Genomic DNA, 25,354 nt, shown 5'->3' with positions numbered 1-25,354 from the left:
GTGACAGCCGGCTGCAATCCATCACATTTAGGAAGGACACTATACAATGAAACGTGTCTGAAAGAAAGTGACTGACAGGTTGACAAAGTGCTTCAAAGATAAACCCCATGAGGAATGGCTGAAGGAACAGGGATGTGTACTTTGAGGAAGACTTGTTAACAACAGCTGCCTTGGAACACCTGTCATGTGGAAGAGGGATTACACTTGCTCTACCAGGCTCCAGAGGTCAGAACCCTGACAATGAACGAAAGTTAAGGAGAAAACAAGGGGAGGGTGAAGAGTGTAGCTCAAGAAGCATCCAAGCTGCATGATCATAATATAAACTCGTTTCCCTTCCTGTCCAACAGTAAGCAGCTCCCCTGGAGGCATCCAGTGAATTTCCTTGCTAGCATTTGGGAAACCACATGGCTCCATCCTGAGGCTGTGCTCCACCAGCCTCCCAGATCACAGCCTCCTCTGTGGACAGCCCGATGAGTTAGGATCTCCGTATTCAGAAGCAAACACCAGCCTGGGAATAAGCAAGTTAATCCCTAACCCTTGTCCTTCAGCAAGCTCTTCAAAATTTACATAAATTGCTCTGCTTTTCTCTCTTTTTTCCATGTGACCATCTCAGTCTAAGTCATAATCACCTCTCTTCCCTGTACAACTACAGTGACTTCCTAACTGGTTTCTCTCTTCTACTCTTGCTAGCCGCACCCCCAATCTATTGGCTACCCAGAAGCTAAAGTGATGGTTTTCCTAGGATAAAGAAAAAAATCATTAGTAGACTATAAGACTCAAAGTGGAGACTTCATCTCCAGCCTTCACTGGATGCCACTCCCTTGCTTGGTGTACTCCAGTGAAGGTGGCCACCTTTTAGGTTCCACATTCTTGCTCAACCTTTCCACCTCAGGACATTTGCACATGCTGAAACACTCTCGGCCACCTTCTGTACCCCAAATCTCAGGTGTCATTCCCTAGTTTTAAGCCTTTAATGGGATCCCAATGCAGGAAGGAGCCTTTGTGTGGCTCGTGAGACTTTGTGTGACCTGGCTACAACTGACTAGTTCCCACCTACTGTCTCTAGTCTCTTGAGTAGGCTCAGTATGAATGAGCCTCACTGAGGAATGAGAGAGATGTTGGTGCATTTGAGGAAATCAGAGACATGTACCAGCATCCCCCTCATTCCTCAATCTTTATGCAACCTGCTTCCTACTCCCGGGAAAAATCTTGGGGCTAATTCTTGATCACCTTGAGGGCTCAGCATGCAATGTCACTTCCTCAGGAGGCCTAACCTTACCTCCAGATACTGGGTGGGTGTCTCTGGTGTCTGCTTACAGCAACTCTAACTGTTCCATCACAGTGTTTTCCAAATATTCAATCGTAACTGCATTTCCTGCTATTAGATAAACTATGTGAAGGCAGGGATCACAACTATTTGGCTCAGAACTGTTGAGTAAATGGCTTTATTTTTAAGTATAACTTTTCCCCCATGAATAAGCATATTAAACTCAAAAAGAACCCAGAAAAACAATAGATCTCAACAGGAAGCATTCTAATAAGTGGTATTTCTTCCTGGAATAATGAAGCAAATCTAGACTTTCGACTCAATTTCCCGTGTCCTAGGAGAAGGTTCATGTATTGTCATTTTTATTTCACTAGCTGGCATAGTAATTATTCTTTACCAGCATTTGAATGCCCGGGGGCAATCTTCAGTAGGTACACAAAAGGATCAGTAAGTACTAAAGAGACTGAAAAGATATATAATATTGAATTCATAAAATGGCAGGGTAAGAGAGAAGTAAATTAGAAAAACACTGGAGGGCATAGACTAATAAGCAAAAAATAAATCACCGACAGCCAGTTTCTCCCAAAGGCATAAGCCGCTCTTGTTAATTTGATAAAACTGCTTCATGTGAAAGACCTTCAGAATCCTAAAACCAGAACCCTAGTCTAGACTTGGGTGTGGATTTGGGGTAGAAATACAACAAACAGAAGCCAAGAGACAGTGTCCTGTGTTTCCATCCCTGCTCTACCTTTGTCAGCTGGGAGACTTTGGACAAGTTACAAGTCTTCTTTGAATTTCAGTTTCTTACCTAAGGGGGCTACATAAATTAATGTGATAGAAATGTGCTCATTCTCTACACATTCTCATTCTCTTCTCCTTTCCTGGTAATGGAACCCAATTTTTAGCTGGGCACAGTACTGTCCCATTAAAACATAACATTTCTCAGCCAGCCTCTACAGCTAGGAAGCCAATGAGATGTAAGTAGCCCTGTTGGGTGGGTCTACCGGCAAGTTCTAAGAGAAGAGATTGGCCATTCTTCCCCCCACTTCCTGGCCCAGAGAGGTGATTGATGGCTGAGACCTTTTAAACTGTAAAAATAAGGGCAGCACCCGAAAGGCCAAGAAGAAGAAAGCTGGAAGAAACTGGGACCCAGACAACCTAATGAAAACACCATAACCAACTCTGGACAATCTACTTCCAAATTCCTTCGTATTAGAGAAATTTCACATTGGAAGGCTTCGCAGAAAGAGTTCCCTTTATATTCGGCCCCAGTTGGTCTATTCGGGCACACTGGTCCTGCCCGTCTCCTTGGGAGCAAGACGTTCCATTCTGCCCTCCTTTATGTGCCAGCCCCATGGATGTCTAGAAACACTGGGATGTGTCTGAGAAAACCTGAGTTTCCGTGGGATCTTGGGCAAGCAACTTAAGTGCTCTAAGCCTTGTTGTTCATGCACAAAATGAAGGTTACTTCCTTTCCTTTATTTCCCCAGAACTATTGTTTAGAGGAAAGGGCATCTGAGTTAGATATGACTTCAAATTACTTAATGGCTGTATGATTTGGGGCAAGGTACTTAACTTCTCTGAACTTATTTTCTCATCTTTAAAATATCTTACTTCACAGATTATCCTAAGGATTGGATGAGATATCAAATGCAAAAAGCTTAGCATAAAGACTTTCATTTGCAAGCCCAATAACTCACTACAAAATAATAGCTACAGTCATCCATTTTCATTTTGCAGTGTTACATGTAATGGTAACAACAGCTAACAATCGCTGAGTACTCATTGTGTGTCAGGCACTGTCCAAGCACTTTCCACGTATTAAGTCATTCAGTTCTCACCACAATGGGGTAAGTTCTCTTATTATTCCCATTCTACAGATAAGGAAACAGAGATGCAAGATGTTAACTGCCTTACCAAGTCACACAGCAAAAGAGGGGAGCCAGGCAGTCTGATGCCAGAGCCCCTGCTCCTTATTTCCAGCATACACCGTACCGCTTGCTGTCTGGGGGTTAGGGTCATGTCTCCCCAAACAACATGCTAGCTTCCTCAGGGCAGAGTCTGCATTATATATTCCTCGGTGTCCTCCCTGGGGAATCTTCCCCACCACAGGCCTCCAAGCACCAGAGAGAACTGAATGGCAGATAAGTAATAACTGAGCCACTTCCTAAAACACCCGTATTGCAGATGACCTTGAAGAAGACCATTTGTCTAATGAACCAAGGCATGCCTGAAGTGAAACACAGAGAAGCCCTTTCACAGGGAGTGGAATATTCTTCCATCCAAAAAGCATCTCTTGGGTCTTCGGAATCAGATTCTCTGAAGGCTTAAAGGACTCTGGGAACTATTCTGACTAAGTTTACATGCTTCCGGAGTCTGAACTGAGTTTAAGGCCTCTGTCATTCATTCAAATTAAAAAGCCTGCCCAACAGAATGCAATGTGTCAGAGTTTGCCAGTCTATAAAGAGTTACATTTCCTCCTGGATGCTGATGGAAACAGCTTTCTAAAATAGATCTATTTATGTTGTTGTCATCAAGAACACTAATGGAGTATGTCACTATGCAAACTGAGTGTGTCACTATGCTAGAGACGCAGCTGATAGGACACAAACCTCATTAGCACAAACTTCCTTAATTTGGAATATGTGATAATTCTTAGTAACAAATTTCATTTTTCTTTAACCATGAAGAAAACAATATGCAAAATAAATGAATAAACAAGACCAATTCATCTCTTCTACCAATATTTATTGTAAATCAACTATGTGCCAGCACCACAGTGGTAGCACATGGTGGTAGTCATAGATGTTATTTTGTGTAATTCTCATTACAAGAGAACCCTGTAGTGCAGAAGGTAATGTACCCATTTTAAAACAAGTCAGAAGTCTGGAAAATTAAATTACGGTACATCCATACAATGTAATGCCATGCAACTAGAATAAAACCAATGGAGTATATCAGTTGATGTTAATGTATTAACAAGAACAAATGCTGAATGAAAAAGAGGTGGAACCCTCTTTAAAGTATCTCATTTGTATTAAAAAACAACAAGAATAGATTATAATGATGTATACATACGTAAGTGGATATACAGTGAAATTCTCAGGAGGGGCAGTCAAGAAAAATGGATGGTCTGGGATGGAAAAGAAACTCATTTTTCACTGCAATTGTGTAACACAGAGTTCTTTTATTTATTTACTTATTTAGTTTCCTTTTTGAGACGGAGTCTCGCTCTGTAGCCCAGGCTGGAGTGCAGTGGCACCAGATCTTGGCTTACTGCAACCTTCACCTCCCACGTTGCAGTTCAAGCAATTCTCCTGCCTCAGGCTCCTGAGTACCTGGGATTACAGGCACGTGCCACCATGCCTACCTAATTTTTCGCATTTTTAGTAGAGACAGGGTTTCACCATGTTGGCTGGTCTTGAACTCCTGACCTCGTGATCCATCCACCCCAGCCTCCCAAAGTGCTGGATTACAGATGTGAGCCACCTTGCCCAGCCTAACAGTTCTTTACCATTTTCATGTTACTGTTTACATCATATGAAACCTAACGAAAAGAGGTTAGCAATAATTATTATTTATTGGCCCATGTCTAGTGCAATGTCTGGCTTATAATTGAAATTCCAATGTTAATTGCATGAACATAAAGAAATGATGCCGCTAATTACCATCTAAACACATTTATCTTTTCTATTCATGCATCAGGTCCCGCCCTAATATTAAACGCTAAAACACTTTGGAGTACATTCAAGTTCCTGTATGTGCTTAAAGAAATACACTTGCAACAATTCTGAAAGATATTCTATAACTCATACTTCTCCTCTACGTTCCCCACACTCTCCTTTCTCAAGCTCTGCTCTCCACACAGGCGTACACACACATGCACATAGGCACGCACAGAGTCAGGGAAACAGTTTACCGACCCCCCAAAAAAGGGACTGGAATTAAGAAATGTTTTACCGCTGTTACTAGAGGCTTAGTATGATCAATAATTTTTTGAACTGCATGCTGATTTGAGAAAGGAAAGTCTATAACCACACATTACCACTTATTGGCACTACCAATTAATTTTCCAAGTATATTTTGGAAAGAGTTGGTGCAGATTCATTGGAAACAATCTGTATTATTCCTAATAGTAAGCACAAAGATGTTCTAAATAGTCAGAGCAACCCTCAAGCATCGTGGAGTCTGTGAACACTTACCTCCCAGGTATCAAGTTCTTAGGTATACGTGACACGTGCAGCTGCTCCCTCCCGCTGCCATCTCCCTGCATGAGTGACAGCAAGCTGGGGAACTGGAAACTGATAGTTTTGTTTTCTCAGTACTGACAAAGGGGAACAAATCATCTATTTTCCCTGAGTGTGCAGTGTGGTGTTGTTTTTTGTTTTTTGTTTTTGTCGCAGTTTTTCCCCTAGTAGCAGCAACCAGGAGAAAAAGAAAAAGACATCTGGCAACTTCTTTAGGGTATATCGTTACAGATTTGTGGTTGTGACTCTACTCAATCTGTTTCATAAATAAAACCCAGGTGATGGCATCAATTAAAAATCTTTTAAAAGACAGTTTTAACAAGAGCAATATCCTGGAAACTACAGTCCCAATATCCTAATAATCACAAGAGCCCCCACGTATGGAACACTCCCAGGTATTGGCACTGTGGGGAGCATTCTATAGGCAAGCAACAGTTTAATTCCCACAATTTTATGGGTTGCCATTATCCCCATTTTGCAGATGAAGTAACTAAGGTTCCTTGAAATGAACTGGCCAGCACAAAGTCATACAGCTAGTAAGTGTACTTTACAGGCAAGTGGCAGTATAATTCTCACAATTCTATAGGATGCCATTATTATCCCCATTTTACAGATGAAGAAACTGACATTCATTGAGATGAATTGGCCAGCACAAAGTCATACAGCTAGTGAGTGGGAGAACTGGGATTCAAACCATGTTTTTAAGAACTCCAAGCATTCTGGAGTTCTGTGTTCCATCTATGCTGAATGAGTTTATCAGACAAATAAAAAACCATCAAGAATTAGAGGAACAAGAAAGGAGCCAATCTCTCTCTACCCCATAATTGATCTTCTATGACTTTCAGCATACAGACCAGGTATGGCTGACAAAACAATAGGTCTGGCATTAGGAATCTCAGAATTGCTGTCCTGATTCTACCATGAACAAACCTGCTTGTCTCAACCTGTGCAAGCCTTGTTCTCCACAGCTGTGAGATGAGGCAGCTGGAGTACAATCCCCCTCAGCTTAAAAACTGCATCTACAAGCTGAGCATGGTGGCTCACGCTTGTAATCTCAACACTTTGGGAGGCTTAGGAGAGTGGATCACTTGAGGTCAGGAGTTCAAGACCAGCCTGGCCAACATGGTGAAACCCCATCTCTACTCAAAATACAAATATTAGCCGGGTGTGGTGGTGTGCACCTGTAGTCCCAACTACTTGGGAGGTTGAGGCAGGAGACTCGCTTGAACCCAGGAGGCGGCGGTTGCAGTGAGCCAAGATCATGCCACTATGCTCCAGCCTGGGTGACAGAGTGAGACCCCATTTCAAAAAAAACAGAAAACAAAAAAAAAAAAGGCACCTATATCTATGAAGGTGTGCAGAAACATTTTGCTGGGATAGTAAAGCAGGAAAAAATGGAATGTTAGCCCCGCAGGGTGTACAATTGAGCACATAATGTCCACTTTGCAGAGAAAAACCCTGACGGATGACATTAATCAGCAGTCAGTTCCCAAAGAAATTGCACGAATGACCTCCAGTGGCCACTGCTAAAGCCAGTGGTCAATTTGTGATCATTTCATTGGACTGATCAGCAGAAACCCATAGAATTAACATATTCTCCTCTTGAAATCTCTTTAATTGATTTTTAAGACACTCCTCTCTACCGTATTTTCCTCTTCCTTCCTGGATGCTCCTTCCAAGTTGCCTTCACAACTTTGTCCTCATCTTTCCAACTCTTGGAGTGCTCGAGAATGTAGTCCCAGACTTTCTCATCTACAGTAACTCTCTTGGTGCTCTCATCCAATTTCATGGATTTAAATGCAACCCACACACTGATGGCTCCCAAATGTGTAATCTCTACCCCAGAACCAGACTTTTACAGCCAGTTATCTACTCAATACCTCTGCTCAGATGGCTAATGGGTATCTCATGCCCCGCTCCTGTATCTCCCTAACTCCACCCTCAGAGTCATTTCCATAAATGGGCTCTGAGCCCTTCACGGTCCTCTTCCCAGTCCCAACTTATCTGCAGCCACCCCAGCCAGCTCCAGCTTATGCACTATTCCCATGACTTGGAGACTTCACCAGGTACCCACAAGGCTCCCTCTCTCCCCTTTCTCCATTCAAACATCACCTTTTCAGTGAGGCCTTCCCTGATCATTCCATTTTAAATTGTAACCCATCCCTCAAAGCACCTTCTTTCTCTCTCCCTTGCTTTTTCTCCATAAAATTTCATCACTTGATATATTTTATACTAGATTAATGTATTTCTTTATTACCTATATTCCCCAACTAGAATGCATGCTCCAGTAAGAGAAGTTTGTCTGTCTTGTCCACTGATGTATCTCCAACACTTAGACCAGTGCCTGGAACACAGCAGGCAGTCTTTGGTGGAAAATATGTAATCTACAAGCATCCATGCATAGCCTGAGTACACCAGAGCATGCACAGTAGCCGTTTCTCTATGAATAGGAAAATGATGAAATAGCTGTCTCAGACACTAGTTTATTTTCCTCTTGTCTAACAACTGGGGTCATTTTTGGATGCAAGAAGTATAATTGTGATGCCCCATTTGAACTTCACAGTCCCAAAGAACAAAGAACAAAAATAAAATATGACGATATCATAAGAATAACTTTTAAAAAATAAATTAGGAATAGTGTTTTTTTCATATATAGATTAATTTTTAACATATATAATATATGAGAGAGAGACATAAATATTTTTTGTATAAAATTGGGAACCAACTATGCCAGGATTTCTATGGTAATCTTGAAACTGTCTTTATGTATCAATAGCCAATAATGTTATTTTGTTTATTCATAGCTAGTTGTATGTCTGATTTTTCTTTTTTTTTTTTTTTTTCAAATTTGAAATCTTGTATTTCACCTACCATTACCCTCTCATGGCAAATGATGGTCACCAAGTTAGTAGTCAAAGCTCAGACATTACCATCAAAGAGACTGGCCTTAACTCACAGATCCCATCTAGGAGAACTCTGCCAACTTTCCTGACCCTTGATTTACTCATAGGTTCACCATCTAGCAGCATTTCTGTAAGGATCAATAAAATCATCCACATAAAACCCTTAGCACAGTGCTTGGCACGCAGGAAGTATTCAGTATACATCAACTATTATTAATCTTCAGACCTTATCTGACAGCTTTGGCTCTCAAAATTCAAAGGTCTTATAGATCTCAAACACAACTCCTGCAGCTGCAATGAAATACAGTCATGTGTTGCTTAACAATGGGGCTTAACGGCAGGGTTACACTCTGAGAAGTTTGTCATTAGGCTATTTCATCACTGTGTGAACATCCTAAAGTGTACGTACACAAACCTAGATGGTATAGCCTACTACATACCTGGGCTACATAGTACAGCCTATTGCTCCTAGACTACAAAACCGTGCAGCATGTTTCTGTACTGAATGCCGTAGGCTGCTGTAACACAATGGGAAGTGTGTGTGCATCTAAACACGTTTAAACATAGAACAGGTAATGCATTGCACTACGTTATGATGGTTATGACATCACTAGGCAATAGGAATTTTCAGTTCCATTATCTTATGGGAGCACCATTTGTTACTGACCAATATTGACCAAGCTGTTATCATGTGGTGAATGACTGTATTCCCTTCTTTCGTTCATCCCTAATGAAAATGTACCCATTTTCAGTAAACACAAACAAATCAAATCACCTTAAAAGTCCTAATAATACATGTGAATGTGAGTTTTAAAGACAAAATTACTGAGGGTTAAGAACTGGTGGGGCCAGGCACAGTAGCTCACATCTATAATCCCAGTACATCCTGGCTAACATGGTGAAACACTATCTCTACTAAAATACAACAAAACTAGCTGGGTGTGGTGGTGGGTGCCTGTAGTCCCAGCTACTCAGGAAGCTGAGGCAGGAGAATCACCTCAACCCGGGAGTGGAAGGTTGCAGTGAGCTGAGATCGCACCACTGCACTCTAGCCTGGTGACAGTGAGAATCTATCTCAAAAAAAAAAAAAAAATAGAACTGGCTGGTAAGTAAATGAACCAAATGTTCACATCTGAAATAACACATAAGGAGGTAAAGGCCATGAAGAAAAATATTACCTAGAAAGGGGTAGAATGAAAAATCAGAAGATACAGGTTCCTTGCTTACACCAATGCATTCTTTTACAACAGTGACAAAAATAATAAATAACACCTACATAGATAGCATAGACAAGAGTGCCCGGCACCATTCCAAGGGCTTTATGTGTATTAGCCCATTTTGTCCTCACAACATCCTCTCAGTGAGTACCATCATTATCCCTGTTACGGGCCACAGAGAGTAACAAGTCCAAGGTCCAGCAGCTGCCAAGTGACAAGGTCAGGATTTGAACCAGGCAGGGCATGTCCAAAGCCCAAGCTCATAACCACCACCACGGGACACGCACCCTCATGTATATTCCCTGATTTCAGAGAGGGAGACGTGTGTTGCTCTTCTTCAGGAAATTGCTCCTTTCCCTGACCTGTGTGACTCCAGAAGGCTTGAATCTTCCCCTTACCCTATGTAAGCCACAACTTGGGGGTGGGAGTGGGGGCATAGATGACCCAATATGACCAGGCAGGGTCCATTATCTGAGATTATTTTTCGACTGAAGCTGAGAAGAAACTGTCCACATCTGCCCTTGGACTGAGAGCTGTAAGGCTATGATCCCAAAGTGGACAGGATCCTTTTGCCCCACTGCGTGGAGGTACAAGGAAGTGCTTAAAGCATGGGCTCTTTCGTGAATGGGGACCAAAATCAGAGATGGACAGACAGAAAGAGGGAAGGAGTAGGTTGTTTAAGCCCCTGGATCCAGGTATCCCTGAGGTCTGTTCTACCTCCTCCTTTCTAAGTTCCGGTTACCTGAGTCAACTACTTTCTACCTTGTTACTTAAGATAGTTTCTGTTGCTTATAGCAGAAGAATCCCAAGGAATACATTTAACTAGATATCTAATACCTCCAGGATAAGCTGGAGAAAACAAGCTGCATCCTGGACAATAGAGTAGGTTTTCTGTTTTTTTCTTTAACATAGGTGAAGGATTTTATGGACTCAGTATATATATATCTTTCCAAAAATGACATGAAACTCAGAAGCCATAAAAGCAAACATGGTTATACTTTGACATATAACAATCATACACATTCTTATAACAAAAACAAAGTTACGAAGTGTGTAAAAAATAGCTATAATGGTTGACAATCCAAATCTTAATTCCCAAAATAGTAAATGAGTTCTTTGAAATCAGGAAGACACTAAATCCTCCTCCCACCCACAAAATTGGACATAAAGAAGAAATTTTAAAATACAGATGGCTAATAAACATGAAAAAATGACCAAACTCAAAAACAAAAGAAATATAATTTAAGACCATAGTTGGGTGATCACAACAGCAAAAATTTTAAATATTTATGAAATCCATTGTCTGTGAAGTTGCAGGTTTATAGCTAAAGGAACGTATGTTCCCAGAGTCAGCATGCACCTTCTGAGCACCCATCCTCGTCCAGCACCATGCTAGACACAGGGGAATCATGGGAAATAAGACACTGTTCTCATTCTGGAGGAGCTCACAGTCAAGATAAGAGGACACATATGGAAACAAATAGTCACAATATACTGAGCTTAATAGAGTTCCTGCCTCAGGGCCTTTGCACTTTCTGTTTCCTTGCTGGAAGCACTATTCTCCCAGACCCATAACTCTCCAGGGCTGGTGTATCAGTTTGCTAGGGCTGTCATAACACAGTACTACAAACCAGGTGCCTTAAGCATCAGAAATTTACTATTTCACAGTTATTAAGGCTAGAAATCCAAGATCAAGGTGTTGGCAAGGTTGACTCCTTCTGAGGGCTGTAAGACAGAACATGTCCCATCCTTCTCTCCTAGCTTTTTCTTTTTTTTTTCTTTTTTTTGAGACGGAGTCTCGCTCTTGTCACCCAGGCTGGAATGCAATGGCTCGATCTCGGTTTACATCTGCCTCCCCGGTTCAAACAATTCTCCCACCTCAGCCTCCCAAGTAGCTGGGATTACAGGCATGTGCCACCACGCCTGGCTGATTTTTGTATTTTCAGTAGACAAGGGGTTTCTCCATGTTGATCAGGCTGGTCTTGAACTCCCAACCTCAGGTGATCTGCCCACCTCGGCCTCCCAAAGTGCTGGGATTACAGGCGTAAGCCACCACACCTGGCCCTCTCTTAGCTTCTGGTAGATATCTTGGCTTGTAGATCTCTACCTTTATCTTCACATGCCATTCTCCTCATGTGTTATCTGTATCCAAATTTCTCCTTTTTCTGAGGACACCAGTCATACTGGATTAGAGACCCACTCTATTCCAGTATGACATCATCATAAGTAATTATATGTGCAAGACCCTAATCCTAAATCGGGTCACATTCTAAGGTACTAGGGATAGAGCTTTAACATATTAATTTTTAGGGGACACAGTAGTCCATAACAGCTGGCTTTTTCTCACCGTTCAAGTCTCAGTCCAAGTACTACCGCCACAGAAAGGCCTTCCCTGACCACCAAATAGAAAGAAGCTCTTTCCCAGCCTCTAATCCTTCTACCTCATTGCCCTACTTCACTTTCTCCATGCACTTACCACTACCAGAAATCGCCTAGCTTGTTAATTTGCCTTTGGTCTGCCCCTCTATGCAAGAACAGAAACCCCATGAAAGCAAGGACTGTCTTGTCCACTTGTCTCCAGAGCTGAGGGCAGTGCTTCATGGTGGTGCTCAATCAATGTCAGTTGAATAAAAACATATATAAGTTAAATGAAAATCATTTGGCCATTCATAGACATAACACCAAGGACTGCCACAACTATTAATAAAAGTCAAGCAGTGTAAGAGGACAGAGGGAAGTGTGCCGTTTTGAGTATGGCGATCGGGATGGGCTTCTGAGGAGTGGACGTGGAAGCAGCAAGAGTGGGTTCAGTGAGAGTGAGGCTGAGGGTCTGACTGGGGTAGGACCAAGGCGTGAACAGGAGGCAAGGAAGTGGAGACAGCGAGGAGCAGTGCCATAAAGGGAAGCTTGAGTGGGGGCGTCTGCATTTACTACCCAGCACCCAGACCTTGACAGCTGGCAAAGACTTTGCCATGCCTGGGGAAATAGAGTTTTCGCTTATTCCTGAAGTTTTTACAACAGCCCTGAAGCCCTCCCTCCTCTGTCCCCTCAACAATTTTTCTTGCTACTATACTTCTAGTATCTCTGTGGAACTGCAAGCTTTCCACTTTACATGGCTCTTTCCTCTTCCAAGGAAATCCTTGAGGGCAGAGACCCCCAAGAGGTACCTAATAGATATAGAAGGAAGGGAACTTCTGGCTGGTGCTTCTCCCTGTGAGTGCCCCTTTCTACTATAAAAAGAAAAAATGTTTTATCCCTTTACAAACAAGACTTTGAGGATCTGTGTGGTGAAAATTATAAAACATTGACAAAATAAATTGAAGATGATACAAACAGAAAGATATTCTGTGTTTGTGGATCAGAAGAATCAATATTGTCAAAATTTCCATACTCCCAGAGCGATATATAGATTCAATGCAATCCCTATCAAAATTACAGTGCCATTTTTCACAGAAATAGAAAACACAATCTCAAAATTTGTTTGGAGCCATAAAAGACCAAATAGCTAACACAATCTTGAGCAAGATGAATGAAGCTGGTGGCATCACAGCCACTGATTCCAAATTATGCTACAAAGCTATAGTAATGAAACAGTATAGTACTAGCATAAAAACAAATAGACCAATGGAGCAGAATAGAGAGGCCAGAAATAAACCCACACATGTACAGTCAAATAATGCACATGGAAAAGGTGCCAAGAACACACAATGGGGAAACAACGGTCTCTTCGATAAGCGGTGTTGAGGAAACCATGTGCCGAAAAAGTGAAATCGAAACTTTATCTTATGCCATACACAAAAATCAATTCAAAATGGGTGAAATACTTAAACCTAAGACTTAAAACTGGAAAACTTGAAGCTCCATTACATTTATCTCGCCAATGATTTTTTTTATATGATACCAAAAACACAGGCAACAAAAGCAAAAACAAACAAGGGGACTGTACCAAACTGAAAAGTTTCTGCACAGCAAAAACAATCAACAAAATGAAAAGGCAACCAAAGGAATGGGATAAAATATCTGGAAAGCACGATGAGGAGTTAATATCTAAAATACATAAGGAACTCATACAGCTCAGCAGCAAAAAATAATAATAATATCACAACTTAAAGATGGGCAAAGGGGCTAAGCACAGTGGTTCATGCCTATAATCCTAGCACTTTGAGAGGCCGAGGCAATAGGATCCCTTGAGCTCAGGAGTTTGAGATCAGCCTGGGCAATACAGTAAGACCTTGTTTCTAGAAAAAAAATTAAAAAATTATCCAGGAATGATGATATGCACCTACTGTCCCAGCTGCTCAGGTGCCTAAAAGATTGCTTGAGCCCCAGAAGTCAAGGCTGCAGTGAGTTATGATCATGCCACTGCCCTCCAGTCTGGGTGACAGAGCAAGACCCTGTCTCCAAGAAGAAAAACTGGGCAAAAAACTCTGATATTTTTCCGAAGATGACATACAAATGGCCAACAAGTATATGAAAAGGTACTCAACATCATTAATCATCAGGAAAATGCAAATCAAAACAATAAGATATCATCTCACACCTGTTAGGATGACTATGATCAAAAAGTCAAAAGTTAACAAGTGTATGGCAAGGAGGAAAAAAAAACAACTCTTATGCACTGATAATGGAATATAAACTGGTACAACCAGTATGGAAAACAGTATGGAGTTTCCTGAAAAAAATTAAAAACAGAATTACCATATGATCCAGAAATCCTCCTTCTGGGTTTATATCTGAAGAAAATAAAATCGTGTTCTCAAAGAAGTATCTGGATTCCACATTCAGCACAGCGTCACTGACAATAGTTAAGATATGGAAACAACCTAAGTGTCTAGCAACAGCTGTATGAATAGAGAAAATGTGCTAAATATACACTGTGGAAAAGTATTCAGCTTTAAAAAAGAAGATGAAATTTTGCCATAAGTGACAACATGGATGAACTTGGAGGACATTATGCTAAGTGAAATACATCAGACACAGATAGACAACTATTTTGTGATCTCATCTACATGTAGAATCTAAGAAAGCTGAACTCAGTAACAGAAAATAGAATAATGGTTGCCAGCGGCTGGACAGTGGGGGAAATAGGAGGACACTGGTCAAGGATATAAACTTTCAGTTATAAGATGAATAAGTTCCGGAGACCTAATAACAACATAGTGGTGGTTATAACAATGGTTTATACTTGAAATTTGTTAAGAGAGTAGACAGATCTTAAGCATTCTCAGCACACATATATGAACAAATGGAATGATGTGAGGTGATTAATATGTTAATTAGCTAGGTTATGGTAACTGTTTTACAATGTGTGCATGTGTGTGTATACCTCAAAACATCATGTTGTATACCTTTAATATACACACTATTTATTTGTCAATTACACTTCAGTAAAGCTGGAGAAAAAAATAAAAAACAGAAATCAGGCTTTCAGGAGTGATGTCATGCAAACTAACAGAGCAGGAAGCTCTAGGAGCTACCCTTCTACTAAAGCAACCATTGACCTGGAAGGAGTGACTGGAACCAACTATTTAGGAACTGTGGAACCTAACTAGACACTTAAAACAACCAGGGGAGGGCTTGGTGAAAGGAGGGACTGCTGTTCTTTTCTAAGACAGCAACTTAAGTGAACTAGCTACCATTCCCACCACAGCTTTGAGGATAGCAGCTCATGTTCTAGGTGTGGCTGGCTGACACCAGAGTAGGTAGTGGGGACTTTCTCCTCCAAAAATTGGTGTTGTGCATTTTTGTTGGTCTAGCAGTGCCTGAGGGTTTGATGCCGACACCCACTTTGGTTTTGGCCCTCTTGGTGACAGCAACTTCCCCTGGCAGCATCCATAGGAAAATGTTAAGAAACAACTCCCACCCACTTTTCCCTTTTTGGAACCAGAAATTTAAAGAAATGTTTTTCAGGTCACTGGCTGACCACAGAGATAACAGAACAGAAACTTCAGTGACCCCACAAAATAAGAAACACATATTTGCAAAAAGAGTTTGGAAAAGTCACAAATTAACAGCACTAGCCCTTAATGGAAAAAAGTCAGCAATCCCTGAGAAGTGGGAAAATGACATTTCTAGAGTTATAATATTACAGTACTCAAAATTTCTAATTTTCAATGAAAATTTACAAAGCATACAAAGAAATGGAAAAATGTAGTCATTCACAGAAGAAAAGAAATTTGTCAGAAATATTAACAAGTGGACCCAGACAATGGAATTACTATCAAGGGTGTTAAATCAGTTTCATTAAATATAGTCAATAAGCTAAAGGAAACCATAGACAACAAAGAACTAAAAGGAAGTCAGGAAAACAATGCATAAACAAAATTAGAATATCAGTAAAGAGACAGAAATAATTTTAAAACCGCAGAAATTCTAGAACTTTAAAGTACAATAACTACGATGGAAAACTTACTAGAAAGATTCAAGAGGAGATGTGAAAAAGCAGAAAACAGGATCAGCAACCTTGAAGATAGGGCAACTGAAATTATCCAATTTGAAGAACAGAAAGAAAAGACATGAAGAAAAGTAAACAGAGTCTAAGGGACCTGTGAGACACCATCAGGCAGACCAACATATGCATTATGGTGACTCAGAAGGAGAAGGAAAGAAAGAAGCAGTAAGATCTTTCAGGAAATAAATGCCAAAAACATCCTAAATCTGATTAAAGATATGAATATACACATGCAAAAAGCCAGATGAACTCCAAGCAGGATAAACTCAAAGAGATCCATATAGAAATGCATATAATTAAAGTATCAAAACCCAAAGCAATGAGAAAAATTTGAAAGCAGTAAGAGGCAAGTGATTCTTCATGCACAGTATAAGATCAACAAAATTAACAGCTGATTTCTTGTAAGAAACAATGGAGGCCAGAAGACAGTGGGATGACATTCAAAGACCTCAAAGAAAAAAACTGCAAACCAAGTATTTTATAAATAGCAATTTATATCCAGCAAGTCTATATCCCACAAAACTATCATTGAAGAATAAAGGAGAAATTATAACATTTCTATATAAATAAAAGGTAAAGGAAATCATTACCAGTAGACCTGCCATACAAGAAATGATAAAGGTAGTCCTTCGGGCTAAAATGAAAGAACACTAGACAATAACTCAAAGCCATAAGAAGAAATAAATTGGCAATGTTAACTAAATAGATAAATATAAAAGCCAATATTACGGTACTTTTGCTTTGTAACTACCCTTTTTTTCCAAAATGATTTAAAAGGAAAATGCATAAAACAATAAATCTATGTCAGTGAGCATAAACTATTTAAGAATATAATCTGTGGCAATAACAACATAAAGGAGGAAGGATGGAGATCTATACAAGCAGAGTATATACTACTGAAACTAAGGCAATATTAATCAAACTAGGTTGTTCTAAGTTTTCTTTCAATTTGAAATGCTAATTTTAACATAAAGTTTACAAGAAATATGGTGTCATGATGGAAAAACTAGAAAAACAAGGCAAAAAACTGGAATCACCTCAAATCATACCAGCTTTATCTTGGTTGAGTTGAAATTGTTTTTAGTGACTAGATTTTTTTTAAGAAGAGCCAGAATACAGAGTGGGGCATGTCAGACAGCAGGAACAGTATGAGAAGAGAAGAATGGCAAAAAAAGTTTTTCTTTCTTTTCTCTCAAAGAGATAGGCTCTTTTCTGTATAAGATTTCTCCATGTACTTTGTATATCAAAGGTAGTAGAGTATAATCATACAATCATCTAAAGACAACCTGAATGGCACAAATGAGGTTCTACCAAAGTCTATGGCTGTAGCAATAAATAAAAACTATTTGCTGAATTTCAGAATCTAATCAATTGACCCAATCCTGTCAGACGTAGACAATTTTTACTTAATATCTAGACCAACTATAAAGTCTGAAATATTTTAGTGCTTTAAAAAGGAAGTCTTCCATCAAAGTAATAATGCAGTTAGTTCTGAAAGCTTTTTTCTAAACCAAATTGGAGCATCTGTGCCTTTCTGTACTTGCTGTTGACATAGGATATACCACAGGCCCAACTCCCACGATGTTACCTGGAAAGCCAAAATGTCTAGCCATATGAGATTTATTCATTTGTCCAACAAATACTGAGTACCTTTTATGTGCCAAGCACTGGGATATGGGAATATACAAAACAGATAAAAATCCAGGGGATAGTAGTGCAGCCTTCACAGGGCTGTGGTGAAATCTGACTTAAGGAGATGAAAAGTACTTAGAATAACATCTGGAATATATAAAACATCCAATAAACATTTTTCAAACACAAAAACCTCCCCACGTTGCTTTCAGCCAATTATTTCATCTAGAGAGTATTACTAGCTGTGAAATCGCACAATCCATCAGACAAACGAATATTTAATCATTACAGCACACCAAACAGCAACTTGGATTTCAGGGGCATGGCACTTCCAGGTTACAGTAAGGCCCTAGGTTGGCTGCTAGAATCAACTTCTCTAAGAAAGAGCTCAGAACCCTGCCTACTGACTTAAAATAAGTGTTGGTGTGGAATTTCCCTGTTGGTGTGGCTCCTGTCTCCTCCTTCCCCTTGTTTTCCTTTAAAGCTGATTCAACTAAGGAAGCCTGGGCTTCATAGCTAGGGCTAACATGAGTAAGCACAGCCCTCGGGGCCCTGGCCCAGTGCTCACCATACATCAAGAATAACCTAGTCCTGGCTGGGCGTGATGGCTCACGCCTAATTATAGCACTTTGAGAGGCTGAGGCAGGCCGATCACTTGAGATCAGAAGTTTGAGACCAGCCTGGCCAACATGGTGAAACCCTGTCTCTACTAAAAATACAAAAATTAGCCAGGTGAGGTAGCACACACCTGTAATCCCAGCTACTCGGGAGGCTGAGGCATAAGAATCACTTGAACCCAGAAGGCGAAGGTTGCAATGAGCCGAGATCGTGTCCCTGCACTCCAGCTTGGGCGACAGAGCAAGACTCTGTCTCAAAAAACAAACAAAAAAGAATGACCCAGTCCTCAGTGTCAAATGAGTTCCATCACAGCCACGCAAGCTCCCAGCCTTTTCCTTTCCCTCACAGGGGAACTCTCCTGCCCTCTGCTTTCCTCTCTTCATTTGCAGTACAAACAGCACACCTGACCCTGTGAAGAGGGCATTGAAGGAGATCGTCAAAGGGGCCTCTGTGCTCCTTTCACAGCACATGATCTCTCTCCCTAACAAGCCCTCTCACAGACCTTAAGAAATCCACATTCAGGAGCAACATTATGCTACCAGCTGCAGCTGAGGGCTCTCGGTGAAATTGAGCCAGGGCTGGGGAACACTCAAAAGTCATCTGAGAGGTGTCACACCTTCCTGGCTTCCAGACCCAGAGCAGGCAGCCTACAGACTTTTTCTCTTGACTTTTTAAAACAAGATGCATGAAACCACTTTTCCTGTCATGGCATAAGAAATGATAGCTGCTTGAAGAATTATACCTCTTTGCCATTTGATGACATCTCTATGAGGACAGGGAACTATGGGCTCAGTCATTATTGCATCCCTAAAATCGAACTCAGAAACTGGCCCCAAAAAGGCTGTTGAATAAATACACAAGTAAATTCAATTTTTATAGCATCTACTGATATCTAAAAATTCCAAATTAGAAGTTAAAAACCCTATGATAGATATCTAAAGGAGAGCAAATAAATGCAAAATCAATTATGTATTACATACTAGCTAGGATTTTATGAAACTGAGCTCAATCTCAAAGGACTGTACTGTAGGCTGGGTGCAGTGGCTCACACCTGTAACCCCAACACTTTGGGAGGCCAAGATGGGCGGATCACTTCAGGCCAGGAGCTCAAGACTAGCCTGGCTAATATAGTGAAACCCCATCTCTACTAAAAATACAAAGATTAGCTAGGTGTAGTGGCTGGAGCCTATAACCTTAGCTACTTAAAAGGCTGAAGCACAAGAATTGCTTAAACCCGGGAGGTGGGCCATGGGCTGAGATCGCACCACTGCACTCCAGCCTGGGTAACAGAGCGAGACTCTGTCTCAAAAAGATTAAAAAAAGAACTTACTGTAAAATCTGCTTTCCCTTGTTACTTACTCTTAGGAATATAAAACCAATCACTGGTTTTAGCCCTCACTATTATGCTTACCGTATTTTCTCATTTATAAATGGGAGTAAAAATAACAGCTACTTCATTCATTCATTGCATTTTTGTGAGGATTCAATTAGTAAACACATGCATAATATTTATGGCACAGACTGACCACTTAAGAAATATTAGCTAGTATTATTGTTATCAGGCACTGTTCTGGCTAACACTCTATTAGACCAAGTTAAATATTACTTCATTTAGTTAATCTGCCCAGAAAAGTATTAATAGAAGCAAGCTACACATATAACCTGTCCCCTTGACAAAATCTGCCTTCTAAAAGTCATTAATGGATTCTCAATGTACAAGAATTGCCTATGAATTATTTACTTTTTAGAATATGACTTCCCCTTGAGGCAGAATACATATTTAACAGGCCCTAAATGTATACCAGAAAGAAGTGAATCGCCAGCTTCACTAACAGGTTTCTTTAAAAAGAAAATCAGACAGCAATTTTACCTTCTTTTCAGGCCAGATGATGTTCCTAGTCCTGCAAGGTCTGGGGTACTTTTATCTGAAAAGAGCCCATGAGCTTTTGAGGGCTTCAAATGACTACTCCTTAGGTTAAAAATAAGCACTGAGAAACAAAAGCGGAAGTATTTCTAAAACTGCTCCCTTTGCACTCTCCCACTGTGGGTACTTTCCTGTCCCTCAGATCACTGTCCTTCAGTCCAGCAATTTCCAAACAGTGTCCTGCAGGCTGCTGATCCCAAGATGCTGAGCCACACAGAGGCGTTGTGGCCAAGGAAGGTTGGGGAACCCATATTACACTCCCCTCTTGCAAAGCCACATACCATTAGCATATTAAACGCCTCGGCCCCTTCCAGGAATGAAACCTGTTTAGATGTGCTTAACCCATTGTTTGAAAACTTACTTAACCACAGACTCCTTTTGTGATAATAAGCAGCTAGTCAGAGTCACAGGGCTCTTCCTACCACACACCAGGAGTGTGAGGCAACCATCAGGGCCAGGCAGTTGTTAACTGTTTCTCTAAAATAATAATTGGGCAGGGCATGATGGCTCATGCCTGTAATCCCAGCACTTTGGGAGGCCGAGGTGGATGGATCACCTGAGGTCTGGAGTTCGAGACCAGCTTGGCTAACACAGTGAAACCCTATCTCTACTAAAAATACAAAATTTAGCAGGGTATGGTTGTGGGCACCTGTAATCCCAGCTACTTGGGAGGCTGTGGCAAGAGAATTGCTTGAACTCAGGAGGCAGAGGTTGCAGTGAGCTGAGATCGCACCACTGCACTCCAGCCTGGGTGATAGAGCAAGACTCTGAATAAAAAAAAAAAAAAATGAAATAATAATTGGCCACAGCCAGTGCCAAGGAAAGGCAGTCTCCCAGTAGACAGAAACACCTGAAACTGGGGATCAGCAGCTTCCTGACAAGATCTCAGGATCTGGGCCAGTGGGCTCCAGCAAAAAAGAGGCAAATGGCGAAGTTTAACTGGTCTATGACCTTCTAGGAACATTCAACCGGTAAGGGAAGAATGCCTCGGGTGCGCATACGTACGACGCCAGTAAACATACTGTGCATGCGTCACTCCTAAGTGCTGGCAGCTACTGCAGATGTGGACAGCCCACCCAAGGGAAGCATCAGGTGAGAAGGGACACAAGACCCTGGAAATATGACAACATATAAAACCCCAAGTCAAAGGTCAAACCATGCACTTCATCTCGCAAGCAATCCTCTTGGCCCTCTTCCAAGTTTACTTCCCTTCATTCCCACTCTAGAGCTTTTGAATAAACCTTCACTCCTGCTCTAAAATTTGCCTTGGTCTCTTAATCTGTCTTATGCCCCTCAGTCAAATTTTCTCTTCTGAACAGGCAAGAATTGAGGTTGCTGCAGACCTATATGGGCTCACCACTGCTAACACCCTTTTTCAAGGAACATATACTAGAATCTAGGTTTTGGAAATGCTGAAACAGTCTAAATTAACCAATTCTTTCCACCTTAAAATGACTGTGGACTCATTGACCTGGCCTGACAAAGTCAGCACTTACTTAACAGCAGACGGGAAAGAATGTTCACCCTACACATACCCACAGTTCCTGATCAACACACATTTTCATGAAGAGGTATATCTTGGATCAAGTCAGAAAGCAACTATCCCCTGGTTCCATCTGTATCCCACATCCAGGGAACACAACAAAAAATTCAGGAATGACTCACAGGGAATCATGATTTCAGAAGATCAGGAGCATAAGAAAAAGAAGATGACACTGTAAGCAATTCTATCAACAAAAGGAATTTAATTCTCCTCCTATTTTTTTTAAGTCAAGGAGAAGAATGCTGGTACATTACAATCTAACTGGAATACGTCCCAAGTGGTAAGAGAAATCCATTGCCACCAGTTTAAAGGGGTCCCAAGCAGAGAGGAAGCTGGAGGGCAGCAGGGTCCTCAAAAGACTATCTCTTAAAGACTGCAATCTCTAGAGCATTATCTTAGTTCTACAACTGGAAATTTTTTCCAGAATCTTCAATATCTGTTTGTAATGTAAGGCTCCTTTTGCTAGCACCTGAAGCTTACATAAAATTAGGCATCTGAGAAAGCATCTTGCCGCCATCATCAGGCCACTATGATATTCGCCCAACCATAACTACTCCAAATGGCCAACACATGGGGATTATGGGAACTATAATTCAAGATGATATTTGGGTGGGGACACAGCCAAACCAAATCACTGGAGGAATGCATGGATATACACGCAGAAATCTGGGTAGCTTTAGCTCCTTTCATGAGGTCTACCTCCTACACTCACCGTCACTATGAACCAGCCAAAATGAAGATATATCTGGGCAGACAGGAGACCCAGATGGGTAGGAACTAAATATGCAAACATTTCTCTCAGTAGAGAGAAAAACCAAGATAAGGGAAGAAATAAGATTCAAAACGACCCCCAAAGGCAAATCCTGGGGAAAACCAAACAGTATAAACATAGTAAGTTCTCAAAAGCTGCTATTTATTAGTGTTATCATTTAATATTAAATAATAATATTAACTGTAAATCCCTGCATTTACGTTGAAAATAGCAATTACGTAAGAAGAGATAATAGAGAACCGGCTTGGCCAAAATCCACAGGAGAAAATACAATTTGGGTTTTGGCTGATCACAAACCCAACAATTGTCAGCAGCACAGTGTAGCTGCTAAGTAACTAACACCACTGGACAGACCTGACCCACAGCAAAGGAACTGACAGGCTCACGAAACTCTCCCAGCCAGGCCATATCTGATGTGTAGGTTTGATTTAGGCACAAAAGATACAATCGGAACTGTATCTAGCAAGAAGCGACTATAATGGCTGTAGGTCTGGATTCCAAATTAAACACAAAATAGCTGATAGAACAGGTGGTATCAATAGAAGTGAAGGTTTGAGGTACTCTTCAGTATTTGAAGAGCTGCCAATAAAGAATGGCACTAGTTGTTTGGTGTTGCCAACTGGTGAAAGTTACAGGCGAGGCTGAAGCTCAGCCATAGTCAGAATCATAGAATAGGCTCCATACACAAAATGAATTTTCCAGTACTTACAATTATCCAAGAACTGATCCTATGGCTTGAAAAGTTATAAACTTTCTTTTTGAAAGTGCCTGGGAGCCAGAGGATTATCAACCAACAAGAGCAATCTAAGGATTCCTCTGGTGGGTGAAAGGATGCACTCTGAAGTTTCAAGGCCGCTTTGAACATGAAGAATCTGCAATTCTATGATTCTGACTATGGCTGAGCTTCATCAGACTAGCAGACAGAGCCCAGTGCTACCCTCTCCTCTAACTCATCTTTGCATGGTGAATGGTAAACACTTAAAAATATTCTTGGTAGGCCAGGTGCTGTGGCTCACGACTGTAAACCCAGCACTTCGGGAGGCCAAGGCAGGTGGATCACGAGATCAAGAGGTCGAGAACATCCTGGTCAACATGGTGAAACCCCATCTCTATTAAAAATACCAAAAAATTAGCTGGGAGTGATGGTGCATGCCTGTAGTCCCAGCTACTTGGGAGGCTGAGGCAGGAGAATTGCTTGAACCTAGGAGGTGGAGGTTGCAGTGAGCCAAGGTCACGTCACTGCACTCCAGCCTGGTGTTTGGTCACGAAGTGAGACTCTGTCTCAAAAAAAAAAAAAAAAAAAAAAAAAAAAAAAAAAAAAAATTCTTGGTAGACTCTGGAACAAATGATCAAATAATACTAACTACTTATTTTTGTTAAGTACCCTTCTATTCTACTTGAACTCTTCTATTTCTTATCTGCAAAAGGACCTAAATGAGAAGATAAAGGTAAATTAACTCTGAAAACCTTTAAAGCAATGTAAGAGACAGTTATAATTATTGATATTTATCAATAAGTAGAGAAGCACTTAACTTTTTTTTTTTTAAAAAAAAGAAAACACTTTCATACAAAGCAGTTATTTTTCTTATCCGACTTCAATTGTAAATTGCTAAGGAAGGTCTAATTTCACCTTCTATCTCAAGATTTGGTAGCCAAAGTTACCAAAGGCCTGCAAAGTTACCAGAGGCCTGAACATTCCAGTAATGTGCCCACCATAGAGTATCGGCAAGAGAACTTGGAGGCTGGGCTTTGCCTTCTGTCCTTAAACAGGAATACATGTAGGATCCAGGGAGAATGAAAGAGTAAAAATTGGGACACCTAAACTAAGAATAAACCAAAGAGACAGGAATATTTGGGTGCTAAAAGGCAAAGACCAAACACAATCTATAAAAGAAAAACTTGATGAACTGGACTTCAAAATTCAAAGCCTTTTGCTCTCTTCAAAAGGCACCATTAAGAACATTAATTAATTACATACTTGCCAGTGAAAGGAAAGAAAGGAAAATAAAATGCAAGCCACAGATGGGAGAAAATATTTACAAATCATACCTGCTAAGGCACTTATATCCAGAATATATAAAGAACTCTTACAACTCAATAATAAGACAAGGAACACAATTTAAAAATAGGCCAGGTCAAGCGTGGTAGTGGCTCATGCCTGTAATCCTGGCACTTTTTTTTTTTTTTGAGACAGAGTTTCACTCTTGTTACCCAGGCTGGAATGCAATGGCACGATCTCGGCTCACCACAACCTCCGCCTCCTGGGCTCAGGCAATTCTCCTGTCTCAGCCTCCTGAGTAGCTGGGATTACATACACGCACCACCATGCCCAGCTAATTTTTTGTACTTTTAGTAGAGACGGGGTTTCACCTTGATGACCAAGATGGTCTCGATCTCTTGACCTTGTGATCCACCCACCTCGGCCTCCCAAAGTGCTGAGATTACAGGCTTGAGCCACCGCGCCCAGCAATCCGGGCATTTTGAGTGACCAAGGTAGGCAGATCACCTAAGGTCAGGAGATCAAGACCAGCCTGACCAACATGGCGAAACTCCATCTCTACCAAAAATACACAAATTAGCCGAGAGTGGTAGCGCATGCCTGCAATCCCAGCTACTCAGGAGGCTGAAGCAGGAGAATCACTTGAACCTGGGACACGGAGGTTGCAGTGAGCTGAGACTGCACCACTGCACACCAGCCTGGATGACAGAGCAAGACTTCATCTCAAATAATAATAATAATAAATTTAAAAAAATAAAAATAGGCCAAAAATCGAACAGAC

General features: G+C 41.0%; 1 protein-coding gene and 1 pseudogene across 6 annotated transcripts in view; one reads left to right on the top strand and one right to left on the bottom strand.

Annotated features, from left to right (window-relative positions):
- The window catches only part of TMCC3 (transmembrane and coiled-coil domain family 3), a 382,147-nt gene that overhangs the window by 245,772 nt on the left and 111,021 nt on the right, over nucleotides 1–25,354 (bottom strand). For 2 of the 6 annotated variants that reach the window (XM_074402409.1, XM_074402415.1), the window contains exon 1: nucleotides 20,206–23,845. The exons of 3 other annotated variants lie outside the window; for them this stretch is intronic. The gene's annotated coding sequence lies outside the window, so the exon portion shown is untranslated. Of the gene's footprint in view, nucleotides 1–5,469; nucleotides 23,846–25,354 lie in introns of those variants that run through there. One more of the 6 variants, XM_074402413.1, reaches the window with a different exon arrangement.
- The window catches only part of LOC101044394 (keratin, type I cytoskeletal 19 pseudogene), a 37,271-nt pseudogene that overhangs the window by 5,901 nt on the left and 6,016 nt on the right, over nucleotides 1–25,354 (top strand).

Source organism: Saimiri boliviensis, chromosome 7 (genome assembly GCF_048565385.1).
Source record: "Saimiri boliviensis isolate mSaiBol1 chromosome 7, mSaiBol1.pri, whole genome shotgun sequence".
Classification (NCBI taxonomy): Eukaryota; Metazoa; Chordata; class Mammalia; order Primates; family Cebidae; genus Saimiri; species Saimiri boliviensis.
This window is presented reverse-complemented; position numbering and strand designations above follow the sequence as displayed.